Consider the following 16,142-nt stretch of genomic DNA (forward strand, 5'->3'; position numbering starts at 1 on the left):
GGAAGTCAGAACTGAAACTCAAGCAGGTCAGGAAGCAGAGACCATGAAGGGATGTTACTTACTGACTTACATCCCCTACCTTGCTTTCTTGTAGAACCCAAGACTACCAGCCCAGGGATGGTGTCACAAACCAGGTGCCCCCCATCACTAATTGAGAAAATGCCTTACAGCTGGATCTCATGGAGGCATTTCCTCAAGGGAGGCTCCTTTTTCTGTGATAACTCCAGCTTGTGTCAAGTTGTCACACAAAACCAGCCAATAAAATTGACCCCTTGTCAACTTGGCACACAAACACATCACTATTAAGCCCCTACCATTACTTACTTATTCATCTAAATTCCACAGTCTTTACAAATTCTTAAATATTAAAATTTCCATCTCTTTAAAATATCCAATCTCTTTTAAAATTCAAAGTCTTTTTTTCAATTCAAAGTCTGTTGGCTCCACGAAAATACTTCCTTTCTTCAAGTGAGAAAAATATCAGAGCACAGTCATAATCAAAATAAGAATCAAACTCTAACCATCCAATATCTGGGATCCACCCACAATCTTCCGGACTCCTCCAAGAGCTTGGGCCACTTCTCCAGCTCTGCCCTTTGTAGCACACACCTTATCTTCTAGCTGCCTGTTCTACGCTGCTGCTGCTGTTCTTGGTGGTCACCTCATGGTACCTGCATCTCCAAAACACTGTTGTTTGCCACTGCAACCAGGCTTCACCAATAGCCTCTCAAGGGCTCTCTTCATGGTGCTAAGCCTCAGCTCCTTTGCATGACCCCTTCAGTCCTCTGCCATCAATAGCAACTGAGGCTGCACCTTCACCAATGGCCTTCCATGGCCTCTCACAGTGCTGAGCCTCGGTGACTCTTCATGACCCCTTCTGGCCTTCAAAACCAGTACCACCTGGGTGACTCTTACACATTAACATGCCCAGCTCTGCATGAGGTACAACCTTAGCTACCTCACAACTCCCAAAAAACACTTCCCAGAAGATTTCACCTCAATGATGCTGGTCTCTTCTTAATCACTTATAATTTCTTAGCTCTAGCTAACCGGCATCAATAGTTACAGTAATGCAAAGGCTTGCTTTAATAGTTCTGGTATCTTGTTAATCACAATAGATTCTTCAGTTCCAGTTAAACAGATTCTTTAATCTTCCCTCTGAAATTTCACTAGCCAGACCTCCATCGTTTGCACTCTTCTCGAGCTTTTATAGAACATTCCACAGGGCTCTTTTCTTTTTTTTTTTTTTTGGCTAAGTTTTTTTTAATTTTAAAAATTTTCTTCATTGGATATTTTTATTTACATTTCAAATGTTATTCCCTTTACCTGTTTCCACCCTAAGCCCCCTATCACATCCCCCTCCACTTCTTCTATAAGGGTATTCCCCCTCCCCAACCACCCCTCTTCCTGTTGCCCCCAGACATTCCCCTACACTGGAGGGTCCAGCCTTGGCAGGACCAAGGTGTTCTCCACCCATTGGTGCTCAACAGGCCAACCTCTGCTACATATGCAGCTGAACCCATGGATCTGTACATGTGTACTCTTTGGGTAGTGGTGGAGTCTTTGGGAGCTCTGGTTGGTTGGTATTGTTTTTATGGGGTTGCAAGCCACTTCAGCTACTTCAATTCTTTCTCTATCTCCTCCAATGGGGGACCCCATTCTCCGTTCAATACTTTGCTGCTAGCATTCACCTCTGCATTTGTCATGCTCTGGCTGAGCCTCTCAGGAGACAGCTACATCAGCACTTCTTGCCATCAGCAATATTGTCTATATATTCTGTGTGTATATGGGCTGGATCACCAGTTGGGACAAGGCTCTGAATGTCCATTCCTTCAGTCTCTGCTCCAAACTTTGTCTCCTTATCTCCTCCTATGAGTATTTTGTTTCCCTTTCTAAGAAACGCTGAGCCATCTGCACTTCGGTTGCCCTTCTTTATCTTCATGTGGTCTGTGGATTATATCTTGTCTATTTCGAGCTTTTGAGTAATATCCACTTATCAGTGAGTGCATACCATGTGTGGTTTTTGTGACTGGGTTATGTCACTCAGGATGATATTTTCTAGTTCCATCCATTTGCCTAAGATTTCATGGGATCATGGTTTTTGATAGCTGAGTGTACTGCATTGTGTAGATGTACCACATTTTCTGTATCCATTCCTCTGTTGAAGGGTATCTGAATTCTTCCCAGTTTCTGGCTAATATAACTGCTACGAACATAGTGAAGCATGTGTCTTTCTTGTATGTTGCAGCATTATTGGCATTATTAACATATGCCAAAGAGAGGTATAAGTGGGTCCTCAGGTAGTGCACTATCTAATTTTCTGAGGAACCTCCAGAGTAATTTCCAGAGTTTTGTACCACTTTGCAATCCCACCAACAATGGAGGAGTGTTCCTCTTTCTCCACATCCTCACCAGCATCTGTTGTCACCTGAGTTTTTGATCTTAGCCATTCTGACTGGTGTGAGGTGGAATCTCAGGGTTGTTTTGATTTGCATTTCCTTGATGACAAAGGATGTTGAACATTTCTTTAGGTACTTCTCAACCGTTCGATATTCCTCAGCTGAGAATTCTTTGTTTCTTAGTAGGGTTATTTGGCTCTCTGGAGTCTAGCTTCCTGAGTTCTTTGTATATTTTGGATATTAGCCCTTTGTCTGATGTAGAATTGGTAAAGATCTTTCCCCAATCTGTTGTTTGCCATTTTGTCCTAATGATGGTGTCCTTTGCCTTACAGGAGCTTTGCAGTTTTATGAGGTCCCATTTGTTGATTATTGATCTTAGAGTGTAAGCGATTGGTGTTTTGTTCAGGAAAATTTCCCCTGTACCCATGTGTTCAAGGCTCTTCACCACTTTTTCTTCTATTTGAGTGTATTTGGCTTTCTGTGGAGGTCCTTGAACCACTTGGACTTGAGCTTTGTACAGGGCTATAAAAATGAATTGATTGGCATACTTCTACATACTGATCACCAGTTAAACCAGCACCATTTGTTGAAAATGTTGTCTTTTTTTTTTTATTAACTTGAGTATTTCTTATATACATTTTGAGTGTTATTCCCTTTCCCGGTTTCCGGGCAAACATCCCCCTCCACCCTCCCCTTCCTTATGGGTGTTCCCCTCCCAACCCTCCCCCCATTGCCGCCCTCCCCCCAACAGTCTAGTTCACTGGGGGTTCAGTCTTAGCAGGACCCAGGGCTTCCCCTTCCACTGGTGCTCTTACTAGGATATTCATTGCTACCTATGGGGTCAGAGTCCAGGGTCAGTCCATGTATAGTCTTTAGGTAGTGGCTTAGTCCCTGGAAGCTCTGGTTGCTTGGCATTGTTGTACTTTTGGGGTCTCGAGCCCCTTCAAGCTCTTCCAGTTCTTTCTCTGATTCCTTCAACGGGGGTCCTATTCTCAGTTCAGTGGTTTGCTGCTGGCATTCGCCTCTGTATTTGCTGTATTCTGGCTGTGTCTCTCAGGAGCGATCTACATCCGGCTCCTGTCGGTCTGCACTTCTTTGCATCATCCATCTTGTCTAAATGGATGGCTGTATATGTATTGGCCACATGTGGGGCAGGCTCTGAATGGGTGTTCCTTCAGTCTCTGTTTTAATATTTTTCCTTTCTCTTCCCTGCCAAGGGTATTCTTGTTCCCCTTTTAAAGAAGGAGTGAAGCATTTACAGTGTAAGACTCTCAGAGAGAATCTTCTCTCAGGAGGGAGATCCTCGCCCAATGACCAGTCCGAGTCCACAGGCTGTAATCTGTAAGAGGATTTTTATTGATCAGGATACACAGGTATCTGTGGCGTCCCAGTCAATTTGGAAGACTGGCGTGCCTAGCAGAACCAGGGACGGGATTTTATAGGGCATTGGGGAGCAGAAGCAGGCTTACAGAAGCAGATGCATGGTTACAGGGATGTGATTGGTGGAGTAAATGAGGCATACGTGTATGTTATTTATTTTGGCTATAATCATAACAGTGAGTTAGCAAAAAGTACATGGTGGTCAGAGCTTCCGGGGGGTCAGGGACTTTTTCTTTTTCCTATCAGGTGGCCCATGGAGCAATGTCCATAATTTAGTCTGGTTTTTGTATTTTGTTTTCTTTTCTGGTCTGTTTCGTCTAAATGATGGGTCAGCTTGTCTCACATATCTAAAAACTTACTTTTTATTTCTATAGTTGAGGGCCTTGGACTTGTACAATTTCCTTTCTTGGAGGGGGTCTTTTATTCCCCCATTTTCTTTTTTTTTGTCCTTGAGTGGAATCTTCCACTCAACTTGGTTAAGGTACCTCTGTTTTTTGTTGTTTCGCCATCTGATACTGTTGTCTCAGCACAAAAGTTTGAATGACTGAAAGTCTGTATTTCTTACTATTCCTGTCTGATCTATATAGAAACAACATTTTTTTTAGTGTAGCACACAGACTCTTTCTTTAAGGAATATCAGGTCTAATCTTCTCCTGTTTTGAAGGACTACCTCTGAGAGGGAGGTTAGGTGTTCTTGGAGGTCAGCTAAAAAGTCTTTTTTTAATTTTTTTTATATCTGAGTCAATGGCAATTTTGAATTTTCTATAAGCCTTGCATTATAGGGCAACAGCAGATGTCCTTGTGCTGCCCTTGTAGCACCTAGATAGCCTTAAATAATTTTCAACTCTCTTTTGTGTCTTATTAAGTCTTTAGCATCAGGATTCTAATTTGGACAATATCTGAACCTATACACCAAGGTCTTTTAGAACTTTTAAACTTATATAGGTTGTGATCCCTGAGGCACAGTCCCAAGAAGTGTTAGGAGTACTAGCATATGTAATGTTACATCATTTGTAATAAAAATCAAGCCTATCTTTACACCTATTCTGAGGGAACCCAGGGCAAACAGGCAAACATGAAATTCTTGTTTCTAAAACACACTCCTCAAGTGAGCATTATAGCAACCTCCCAGTCACTTAAGTCTAGGGAGCTTTTTGAAGATCTGAGTGTCCCTCTAGGTCCCAGCTCTCAGCCCCAACAGCTAGTACGCTGCTGGTGAGGGCTGAGACTTGATGGCTATCAGGGTGGTCAGCAGCACCAGGTACGGTCCTTTCCAGTGAGGCTCGAGTGTCTGGGCTCAGTGTAGCTGTAGTCTCTAACCTGGAACTGATGACATGTCTCAGGGGTCTCCAGGGCATAGGCTGCTGTCAACTGTGAGCAGATTTCTTTCTGTATCACCGGTAGGTCTTTTAGCCTGGCATATAAATCATTATTACTATGACATGTTGGATCAGTAACATCATCTAATACAGTCAGGGGAGCTGAGGCCCCGTATAAGATCTCAAAGGGGGTAAGGCTGAATCTGGAAGGAATATTTCTTGCTCTGAAGAGAGCAAGAGGGAAGGAGTGTCACCCAGTCTGTGTCAGTCTCCATGGTTAATTTGGTCAGGGTCTCTTTTAGAGTCTTATTTATTTATTTTACCTGTCCTGAACTTTGAGGTCTGTAAATACAACGTAATTTTTAATCAACCTCTAAATACTTGGCCACACCCTGGCTTACCTTGGCAACGAAAGTAGGGCTGTTGTCTGACCAGATTACCTTGGGCATTCTAAATCGGGGGAAGATTTCTTCTAGTATCTTCTTGATGACTATTGAGCCCGTCTCTTGCTTGGTGGGGAAAGCTTCTACCTATTCTTGAAAAGATATCTATAAACACTAGGAGACATTTATAACCATATTTTTCTGGTTTTATCTCTGTGAAGTCCACTTCTCAGTAGTATCCAGGCCGTTCCCCACGGAGCCTCCTACCACAGTCAACTTTCCTGAAAACAGTTATCTTTTGGCCTGGTATACATCAGTGTACTATCTGTTCCACGAGATACTTGAGACCTGTGACATAATATTTAGTTTTTGAAAACGTCTGGATGAGTTTGCTTACCCCTAAGTGAGTCTATTGATGCATTTGTTTTACCATGGCCTCTGCCTATTTTTGTAGCAGGATCTTCTTTCTCGTTGAGGTGTACCAGAGTCTCTTCCTCGGCCTGGCTGGGTCATGGAGGACCCTTAACATAGCCAGAATCTCTTTTTTTCTTGCCCTCAGATGTCAGCAGGCCCCTCTGTTGATGGGCTGTAGCAAAGGCATACGTGCTGTCCACATAGATGTTAAGTCTCCTTCTCGGCTCAAGGGCTTTGGTGAGGGGAGCGAGCTCTACCCCCTGAGTAGTGGTGTCTTCTGGTAGGGCCTGAGCCCAAATGACTCTGTTTCCATCTGCCACTGCTGTCCCAGCCCATCTTTTTTCTTCTGTAAGAAGCTGTTCCCATCTATGAACCAGATGGCATCTACCCCCTCTGGTAACTGGTCAGTCAGATCTTTATGCCACCCCTGTGTTTTAGTGAGCACCTGCTGACAGTCATGAATGGGAGTGTCTAGGTCGGGGTCTGGGAGCAGGGTTGCAGGGTTTAGACTCGTAGGGGCAGTCTGGAATCACAAGGAACAAGTGGGATACCCGGCCCACGCCAAGGTCCACCGTTCTTCGGGTAGTCCATGAGTATCATTTGTTGCCGGTAATCCCCTGTACTCAAGGTCTTTTGCTGGACACTAGCCAATTTGGGCGTAGGAGCACAGAGTGTTGGGCCCCCATATTCACAAAACAACTGGGCGGGCTTTCCTTTTATCTTTTCGCATAGCCAGCACTCTAGGACCAAGAGGCTTGCCTTCCGGGCTGCTGGAGAGGCCCCTCTTGTTCTTTTTGGGGCAGTCCCTGACCCAGTGTCCTTTTTCCTTGTGATAGGCACACTGATCTTTAGCTAGGAATTCTCTTCTGTTGCCAGGTACTGTCTTCTTAGGTTCCCTAACTACTGTGGCCAGTATATATTTCTCTCCTGTCTTTTATCCCTCTTTAGCTCTCCAACTTCTTTTTCTTTTTGTTTCTTTTTTTTCTTAGCTTTCTGTTCTTTTTACCTTCTTTCCTCTTTCTCTTCCTCAGACTTTCTCTGCAACTTACATTAACTCTCAGCAACTTAGCTTAACCCTTTAAATTTCTGTAACTTTCTCTCTTTATATCTTTTCCTTATCTTAGCCAGATTAGTGGGGCATTTTCCAGCTCCTCGGAGACCCACCCTTGGAGCCTGGTGGCAGACCTGGAGCACTCCCTACCTTCAGGGGTATTCAAGTCAACAGTCAGGAGTGAGGGTCTTCCATCTATGTCTGGAACATTCTTTCTGGCCTCTAGCAGGATTCTGTCTTTCCTCGGTGGTAAAGAAGACCTGTAACAGTTACTAACAAGCATCTCAAACGGGATGGTGAGAAAACAAGAGAATCTTGAGAATAGAGGTCCACTGAAGAGGACAAATAGCATTTAGTCACACAGCTAAGCCAAGAGGCTTTCTTGGGACAAAAAGGCCATTGTAAAAATAAGCACAAGCTTTGTGTCTGTGAAACAGGACGGCAAGCAAAGAGGGAGCTGATCTGTTACCGACTATCTCTCTGGACTTAAGAACTAATAACAAAAGGATGGAGAGATGGTTAGGACCTGGATGCTAGATGCCAAGTGGCTGACAAAAGAATTGTAACCAGTTCACCTGGGACTTTCAGGACCTCAGTAGCAGCCCTTTACCAAACTGTCTCATTGGGTTAAATGCCCATGGAAAGGAAAACATTAATACTGACCTTGGCCACAGCCAAAGCCTGAATTCTAAATTTTGACTGGCAAAACAAAGTTCTTCACAGTTTGTTGCAGATTCTTTTTGAAACTATTTTAGGGGCTTCTCTGTCCCCCAACCTGGGGCATTTTGACCACAGGGGCAGGAACTGGCTGCTGTGGGGATAGGATCAAAGGCACTCTCCATGTCAATGATGACTAACAGGGAAGGTTACTTAATGTTGGAGATCAACTCCTCTCTTGGAATAGGGCCAGCAGATAAGGCAGGCTCCCTTAAAGAACTCCTAATGAACGCTCTCCTTCTGTGAGCAAGTGTTGAAGGTCTGGTCACTGAAGGCAGCAACTGGAATTATTATTTTTTCAGGGCCAAAAGTCTCATAAAACAACCACTAACTCTACGCTATCTTCTTGTTGTCAAAGCCGGCCGGCCTCATCACCTTGAAACTCCTCTTACGCTGACTTGGCCAGAGCTGCGCCACTGCCCACGCGCAGCCTGCAGCTTGCTAGCAGGCCTGTATGCTTGTCACCCTCAGCCCCTACATTTTCCTACTCTGTGCTGTCCCTTCCTTAGAAGCTGTGAATGTTTAAGCAACAGGGAGAATTTTTCTTCAGGATCTAAGGTAAAGCTTTCAGGCTCTTGTTAATACCTGCTTCAGACAGGGTCACTCACTAACCTGGAGTTCTTCATACACAACTGTTAACAGCAGCTAGACTGGACAAGGGGAGCAAAGGGAGGGGCATCTCTCCTTGGGGAGGAGGCTAAGAGAGAAAGATAAAACAATTTTTCTCAAGCAAATTATTTCCAAGTTAAGCACCAAGAGGACCAAGTAAAACTCCTTGACAAACAAAGCAAACAGTTTCATGATTTCAAACACAGTTGTCAGTCCAAGATTTTAAACACAGTCGTCTGTCCAAAGTCCAAAAACGAAACAAAAGCCAAAAAGACACTCGACAATACCACAGAAAACAAACCAGACAAACAAAACCAAGACAAAGCATCCTATAACCAATTTCCACAGATGTTCAAAGAAAATTAGGACACAAAGAAGACAAACAATTCCAACAGACAGACAGACGCACCGCGAGGCTTCGGTGTCAAACTGAAACCAAAAATTCAGACAGAGGCGACGAGGGTCCGGATCCTTCAGTGGATCCGGCTCTCTCCTCTCTCCTCCAACCCCAAACCACGTATCCTTCCAATACAGGCTGAGCCCCAAAAAACCGGGCTCTAAACACCCTTGGAACGTCTTCCAGGGCTGCGGGGGAGAAGTCCGAGCTCCTCAGCTCCTTCTCTGGCCCGCCCAAATACAAACGGTATAGACCCAAGCCAAGTAACTAAGCATTTACAGAACAAGTCACAAAGCAAGACAAGACAGGACAAGACAAATGCTGGCCAGCTTACCTCCCGGTGGGTGGTCAGTGGTCTCTGGGCAGAGGATCTCCGATCCCGGACGAGCCCCCATATGTAAGACTCTCAGAGAGAATCTTCCCTCAGGAGGGAGATCCTCGAGCCCAATGACCAGTCCGAGTCCACAGGCTGTAATCTGTAAGAGGATTTTTATTGATCATTATACACAGGTATCTGTGGCGTACCAGTCAATTTGGAAGACTGGCGTGCCTAGCAGAACCAGGGACGGGTTTTTATAGGGCATTGGGGAGCAGAAGCAGGCTTACAGAAGCAGATGCATGGTTACAGGGATGTGATTGGTGGAGTAAATGAGGCATACGTGTATGTTATTTATTTTGGCTATAATCATAACAGTGAGTTAGCAAAAAGTACATGGTGGTCAGAGCTTCCGGGGGGTCAGGGACTTTTTCTTTTTCCTGTCAGGTGGCCCATGGAGCAATGTCCATAATTTAGTCTGGTTTTTGTATTTTGTTTTCTTTTCTGGTCTGTTTCGTCTAAATGATGGGTCAGCTTGTCCCACATATCTAAAAACTTACTTTTTATTTCTATAGTTGAGGGCCTTGGGCTTGTACAATTTCCTTTCTGGGAGGGGGGTCTTTTAACAGAAAATGTTGTCTTTTTTTCCCACTGGATTGTTTTAGCTTCTTTGTCAAAGAAAAACCAGAGGTGTGTGGGTTCATTTCTGGGTCTTCAATTCTATTGCACCGATCTATCTGCCTATCTCTGTGCCAATATCATACAATTTTTATCACTATTGCTCTGTAATATCGCTTGAGGACAGGGACAGTGATTCCCCCAGAAGTGTTTTTACTGTTGAGGATAGTTTTTGCTATCCTGGGTTCTTTGTTATTCCAAATGACTTTGCAAATTGCTCTTTCTAAGTCTATGAAAAATTGAGTTGTAATTTTGATGGGGATTGCATTGAATCTGTAGATTACTTTTGGCAAGGTGGCCATTGTAACTATATTAATCCTGACAATCTATGAGCATGGGAGATCTTTCTATCTTCTTCAATTTCTTTCTTCAGAGATTTGAAGTTATTGTCATACAGATCTTTCACTTGCTTGGTTAGAGTCACATTGAGGTATTTTATGTTATTTGTGACTATTGTGAAGGTGTCATTTCCCTCATTTCTTTCTCAGCTTGTTTATCCTTTGAGTAGAGGAAGGCTACTGATTTGTTTGAGTTAATTTTATGCTCAGCCACTTTGCTGAGGTTTTTTTTTTTTAAATCAGGCTTAGTAGTTCTCTGGTGGAACTTTTGGGGTCACTTAAATATACTATCATATCACTGGCAAATAGTGATATTTTGACTTTTTCCTTTCCAATTTATATCCCTTTGACCTCATTTTGTTTTCTGAATGCTCTGGGTAGGACTTCGATTACTATATTGAATAAGTAGGGAGAGAGTGGGCAGCCTTGTCTAGTCCCTGATTTTAGTGTATTGCTTCAAATTTCTCTCCGTCTAGTTTTATGTTGGCTACTGGTTTGCTGTATATTGCTTTTACTATGTTTAGGTATAGGTATGAATTCCTGTTCTTTCCAAGACATTTATCATAAAAGGGTGTTGAATTTTGCCAAATGCTCCCTGAGCTTCTCATAAAATGATCATGTGGGTTTTTTCTTTGCATTTGTTTACATAGTGGATTAAGTTGGTGGATTTCCATATATTGAATCATCCCTGCATCCCTGAAATGAAGCCTACTTGATCATGATGGATAATTGTTTTAGTATGTTCTTGGAATCAGTTTGTGAGGATTTTATGAAGTATTTTTGCATCAGTATTCATAAGGGAAATTGGTCTGAATTTCTCTTTCTTTGTTGGGTCTTTGTGTGGTTTAGGTATAAGCGTAATTGTGGCTTCATAGAAGGAATTAGGTAATGTTCCTTCTGTTTCTGTTTTGTCGAATGATTTGGACAGTATTGGTTTTAGTTCTTCTATAAAGGTCTGATAGAATTCTGCATTAAACCTATCTAGTTCTGGGATTTTTTCAGTTGGGAAACTTGTAATAACTGCTTCTATTTCTTTAGGAGTTATGGAATTATTTAGATGGTTTGTGTGATCCCGATTTAACTTTGGTACCTAGTATCTGTCTAGAAAATTGTCCTTTCCTCAAGATTTTCCAGTTTTGTTGAATATAGGCTTTTGTAGTAGGATCTAGTGATTTTTTGAATTTCCTCAGATTCTATCATTATGTCTTCCTTTTCATTTCTGATTCTGTTAATTAGGACACATTCTCTGTGCCCTCTGGTTAATCTGGCTAAGGTTTTATCTATCTTGTTGATTTTCTCAAAGAATCAGCTTCTGATTTTGTTGATTCTTTCTATAGTCCTTTTTGTTTCTATTTGGTTGACTTCAGCTCTGAGTTTGATTATTCCCTGCCTTGTATTCCTCTCGGGTGCATTTGCTTCTTTTTCTTCTAGAGCTTTTAGGTGTGCTGTCAAGCTGCAAATGTATGCTCTCTACTGTTTCTTCTTGGAGGAAAACTCTGAGTTTTCCTCTCAGCACAGCTTTCATTGTGTCCCATATGTTTGGGTATGTTGTGCCTTTATTTTCATTAAATTCTAAAAAGTCTTTAGTTCCTTTCTTTCTTTCTTTCTTGACCAAGTTAATGATGAGTAGAGCATTGTTCAACTTCCATGTGTATGTGGGATTTCTGTTGTTATTGTTGTTATTAAAGACCAGCCTTAATCTGTGGTGATTTGATAGGATGCATAGGATTATTTTAATCTTCTTGTATCTGTTGAGGCCTGTTTTGTGACCAATTATAGGGTCAATTCTGGAGAAGGTACCATGAGGTTCTGAGAAGACGGTATATTCTTTTGTTTTCAGATGAAATGTTCTATAAATATCTGTTAAATACATTTGGTTCATAACTTCTGTTAGTTTCCCTGTGTCTCTGTTTAGTTTTTGTTTCCATGATGAGAGTAGGGTGTTGAAATCTCCTACTATTATTGTGTGAGGTGCAATGTGTTCTTTGAGCTTTAGTAAGATTTCTTTTATGAATGTAGTTGCCCTTGCAGTTGAAGCATAGATATTTAGGATTGAGAGTTCGTCTTGGTAGATGTTTCCTTGGATGAATATGAAGTGTCTTTCCTTATCTTTTTTGATAACTTTTGACTAAAAGTTGATTTTATTCGATATTAGAATTGTAACTCCAGCTTGTGACCATTTGCTTCAAAGTTGTTTTCCAGCCTTTTACTCTGAGGTAGTGTCTGTCTTTGTCACTGAGGTATATTCTCTGTATACAGCAAAATGCTTGGTCCTCTTTATGTATCTCGTCTGTTAGCCTATGTCTTTTTATTGGGGAATTGTGCCCATTGATGTTAAGAGATATTAAAGAAGAGTGATTGTTGTTTCCTGTTATTTTTGTTGTTAGAGGTGGAATTATGTTTGTGTGGCTCTATTCTTTTTGGTTGTAAGGAGGTTACTTTCTTGCTTTTTCTAGGGTGTATTTTCCCTCCGTGTGTTAGAGTTTTCCATCTACTATCCTTTGTAGGGCTGGATTTGTAGAAAGATATTGTGTAAACTTGGTTTTTTCATGAAATACCTTGGTTTCTCCATCTATGTTAATTGAGAGTTATACTGGATATAGTAGCCTGGTCTGGCATTTGTGTTCTCTTAGGGTCTGTATGACATCTTCCCCGGATCTTCCATACTTTGTAGTCTCTAGTGAAAATCTGATGTAATTCTGATAGGTCTGCCTTTATATATAACTTGATCTTCTTCCCTAACTCCTTTTAATGTTCTTACTTTTGTGCATTTGGTGCTTTGACTACTATGTGATGGGAGAAATTTCTTTTCTGGTCCAATCTCTTTGGAGTTCTGTAGAATTCTTGTGTGTTTATTGGCATCTCTTTAGGTTAGGGAAATTTTCTTCTATAATGTTGTTGAAGATATTTACTGGCTCTTTAAGTTGGGAGTCTTCACACTCTTCTCTACCTATTATCCTTAGGTTTGATCTTCTCATTGTTTTCTGTATTTCCTGTATTTTTAAACTTAGAAGCTGTATGAGTTACTTTTCACATTGCTGTGACACAATACATGATAAAAGGGGCAAAATGAAGGAAGATGGTATTTGAATTCATGGTCCTAGGGTACACAATAGTGAAGACGAAACAGCATCAGCAACATGGAACTAGTCATATTGCATCTACCATCAGAAAGCAAACAGAGATAACTATTGGTGCTTACCTCAACTTCTCCATTTTATTTTGTTTGGTTTAGACTATGGAGTGGTTCCTCCCATATTCATGATCAGTATGTAGACACAGCTAAAATTAATAGTCATTGGAGAGGTGGTATAAACCGAATACACTAGAAGCTTTCTCTAACATGTCCACATTAGAAGTTGATTTAAATGAAATCACTAAATAACAGAGGACATAGATATCCAACTGCTCATTTCTGGTCATCAAGTCAAGCTTCCAGTATAAGGTTTGGATTATATCTAATTGAGTTTTTGGCTAAAGAGGACCCATGGAAATCCCTAAAAACCAGGCTGATGGCAAGATTAGAGGTTGGGAGCTCTCTGCTCCCAGATCCCAGATCCAAACACACCAGAAAAGCAAGATCTAGTTTCAAAATCATATTTGATCATGATGCTGGAGGACTTCAAGAAAGACATGAAGAACTCCCTTAGAGAACAAGTAGAAGCCTACAGAGAGGAATCGCAAAAATGCCTGAAAGAATCGCAAAAATCCCTGAAAGAATTCCAGGAAAACATAAATAAACAAGTAGAAGCCCATAGAGAGGAGACACAAAAATCCCTGAAAGAATTCCAGGAAAAAATAAATAAACAAGTAGAAGCCCATAGAGAGGAGACACAAAAATCCCTGAAAGAATTCCAGGAAAACACAATCAAACAGTTGAAGGAATTAAAAATGGAAATAGAAGCAATCAAGAAAGAACACATGGAAACAACCCTGGATATAGAAAACCAAAAGAAGAGACAAGGAGCTGTAGATACAAGCTTCACCAACAGAATACAAGAGATGGAAGAGAGAATCTCAGGAGCAGAAGATTCCATAGAAATCATTGACTCAACTGTAAAAGATAATGTAAAGTGGAAAAAGCTACTGGTCCAAAACATACAGGAAATCCAGGACTCAATGAGAAGATCAAACCTAAGGATAATAGGTTTAGAAGAGAGTGAAGACTCCCAGCTCAAAGGACCAGTAAATATCTTCAACAAAATCATAGAAGAAAACTTCCCTAACCTAAAAAAAGAGATACCCATAGACATACAAGAAGCCTACAGAACTCCAAATAGATTGAACCAGAAAAGAAACACCTCCCGTCACATAATTGTCAAAACACCAAACGCACAAAATAAAGAAAGAATATTAAAAGCAGTAAGGGGAAAAAGGTCAAGTAACATATAAAGGGAGACCTATCAGAATCACACCAGACTTCTCGCCAGAAACTATGAAGGCCAGAAGATCCTGGACTGATGTCATACAGACCCTAAGAGAACACAAATGCCAGCCCAGGTTACTGTATCCAGCAAAACTCTCAATTAACATTGATGGAGAAACCAAGATATTCCATGACAAAACCAAATTTACACAATATCTTTCTACAAATCCAGCACTACAAAGGATAATAAATGGTAAAGCCCAACATAAGGAGGCAAGCTATACCCTAGAAGAAGCAAGAAACTAATCGTCTTGGCAACAAAACAAAGAGAATGAAAGCACACAAACATAACCTCACATCCAAATATGAATATAAAGGGAAACAATAATCACTATTTCTTAATATCTCTCAATATCAATGGCCTCAACTCCCCAATAAAAAGACATAGATTAACAAACTGGATACGCAACGAGGACCCTGCATTCTGCTGCCTACAGGAAACACACCTCAGAGACAAAGACAGACACTACCTCAGAGTGAAAGGCTGGAAAACAACTTTCCAAGCAAATGGTCAGAAGAAGCAAGCTGGAGTAGCCATTCTAATATCAAATAAAATCAATTTCCAACTAAAAGTCATCAAAAAAGATAAGGAAGGACACTTCATATTCATCAAAGGAAAAATCCACCAAGATGAACACTCAATCCTAAATATCTATGCCCCAAATACAAGGGTACCTACATAGGTAAAAGAAACCTTACTAAAGCTCAAAACACACATTGCACCTCACACAATAATAGTGGGAGATTTCAACACACCACTCTCATCAATGGACAGATCATGGAAACAGAAATTAAACAGTGATGTCGACAGACTAAGAGAAGTCATGACCAAATGGACTTAACGGATATTTATAGAACATTCTATCCTAAAGCAAAAGGATATACCTTCTTCTCAGCTCCTCATGGTACTTTCTCCAAAATTGACCATATAATTGGTCAAAAAACGGGCCTCAACAGGTACAGAAAGATAGAAGTAATCCCATGGGTGCTATCGGACCACCACGGCCTAAAACTGGTCTTCAATAACAATAAGGGAAGAATGCCCACATATACGTGGAAATTGAACAATGCTCCACTCAATGATAACCTGATCAAGGAAGAAATAAAGAAAGAAATTAAAAACTTTTTAGAATTTAATGAAAATGAAGATACAACATACTCAAACTTATGGGACACAATGAAAGCTGTGCTAAGACGAAAACTCTTAGCGCTGAGTGCCTGCAGAAAGAAACAGGAAAGAGCATATGTCAGCAGCTTGACAGCACACCTAAAAGCTCTAGAACAAAAAGAAGCAAATACACCCAGGAGGAGTAGAAGGCAGGAAATAATCAAACTCAGAGCAGAAATCAACCAAGTAGAAACAAAAAGGACCATAGAAAGAATCAACAGAACCAAAAGTTGGTTCTTTGAGGAAATCAACAAGATAGATAAACCCTTAGCCAGACTAACGAGAGGACACAGAGAGTGCGTCCAAATTAACAAAATCAGAAATGAAAAGGGAGACATAACTACAGATTCAGAAGAAATTCAAAAAATCATCAGATCTTACTATAAAAACCTATATTCAACAAAATTTGAAAATCTTCAGGAAATGGACAATTTCCTAGAGAGATACCAGGTATCGAAGTTAAATCAGGAACAGATAAACCAGTTAAACAACCCCATAACTCCTAAGGAAATAGAAGCAGTCATTAAAGGTCTCCCAACCAAAAAGA

At 41.1% G+C, this 16,142-nt stretch overlaps 1 long non-coding RNA gene across 1 annotated transcript; it reads right to left on the reverse strand.

Moving 5' to 3' along the window:
* Positions 1-3,920: 3,920 nt before the first annotated feature.
* Positions 3,921-9,738, reverse strand: LOC134480999 (uncharacterized). The gene is made up of 2 exons (XR_010056138.1): positions 7,097-9,738; positions 3,921-5,193 (listed from the first exon to the last, which is right to left on the reverse strand). It is a non-coding gene; the product is annotated as an uncharacterized LOC134480999 (long non-coding RNA).
* Positions 9,739-16,142: the final 6,404 nt, after the last annotated feature.

The sequence above is a fragment of the Rattus norvegicus genome, chromosome 11 (assembly GCF_036323735.1).
Source record: "Rattus norvegicus strain BN/NHsdMcwi chromosome 11, GRCr8, whole genome shotgun sequence".
In the NCBI taxonomy this organism is placed as follows: domain Eukaryota; kingdom Metazoa; phylum Chordata; class Mammalia; order Rodentia; family Muridae; genus Rattus; species Rattus norvegicus.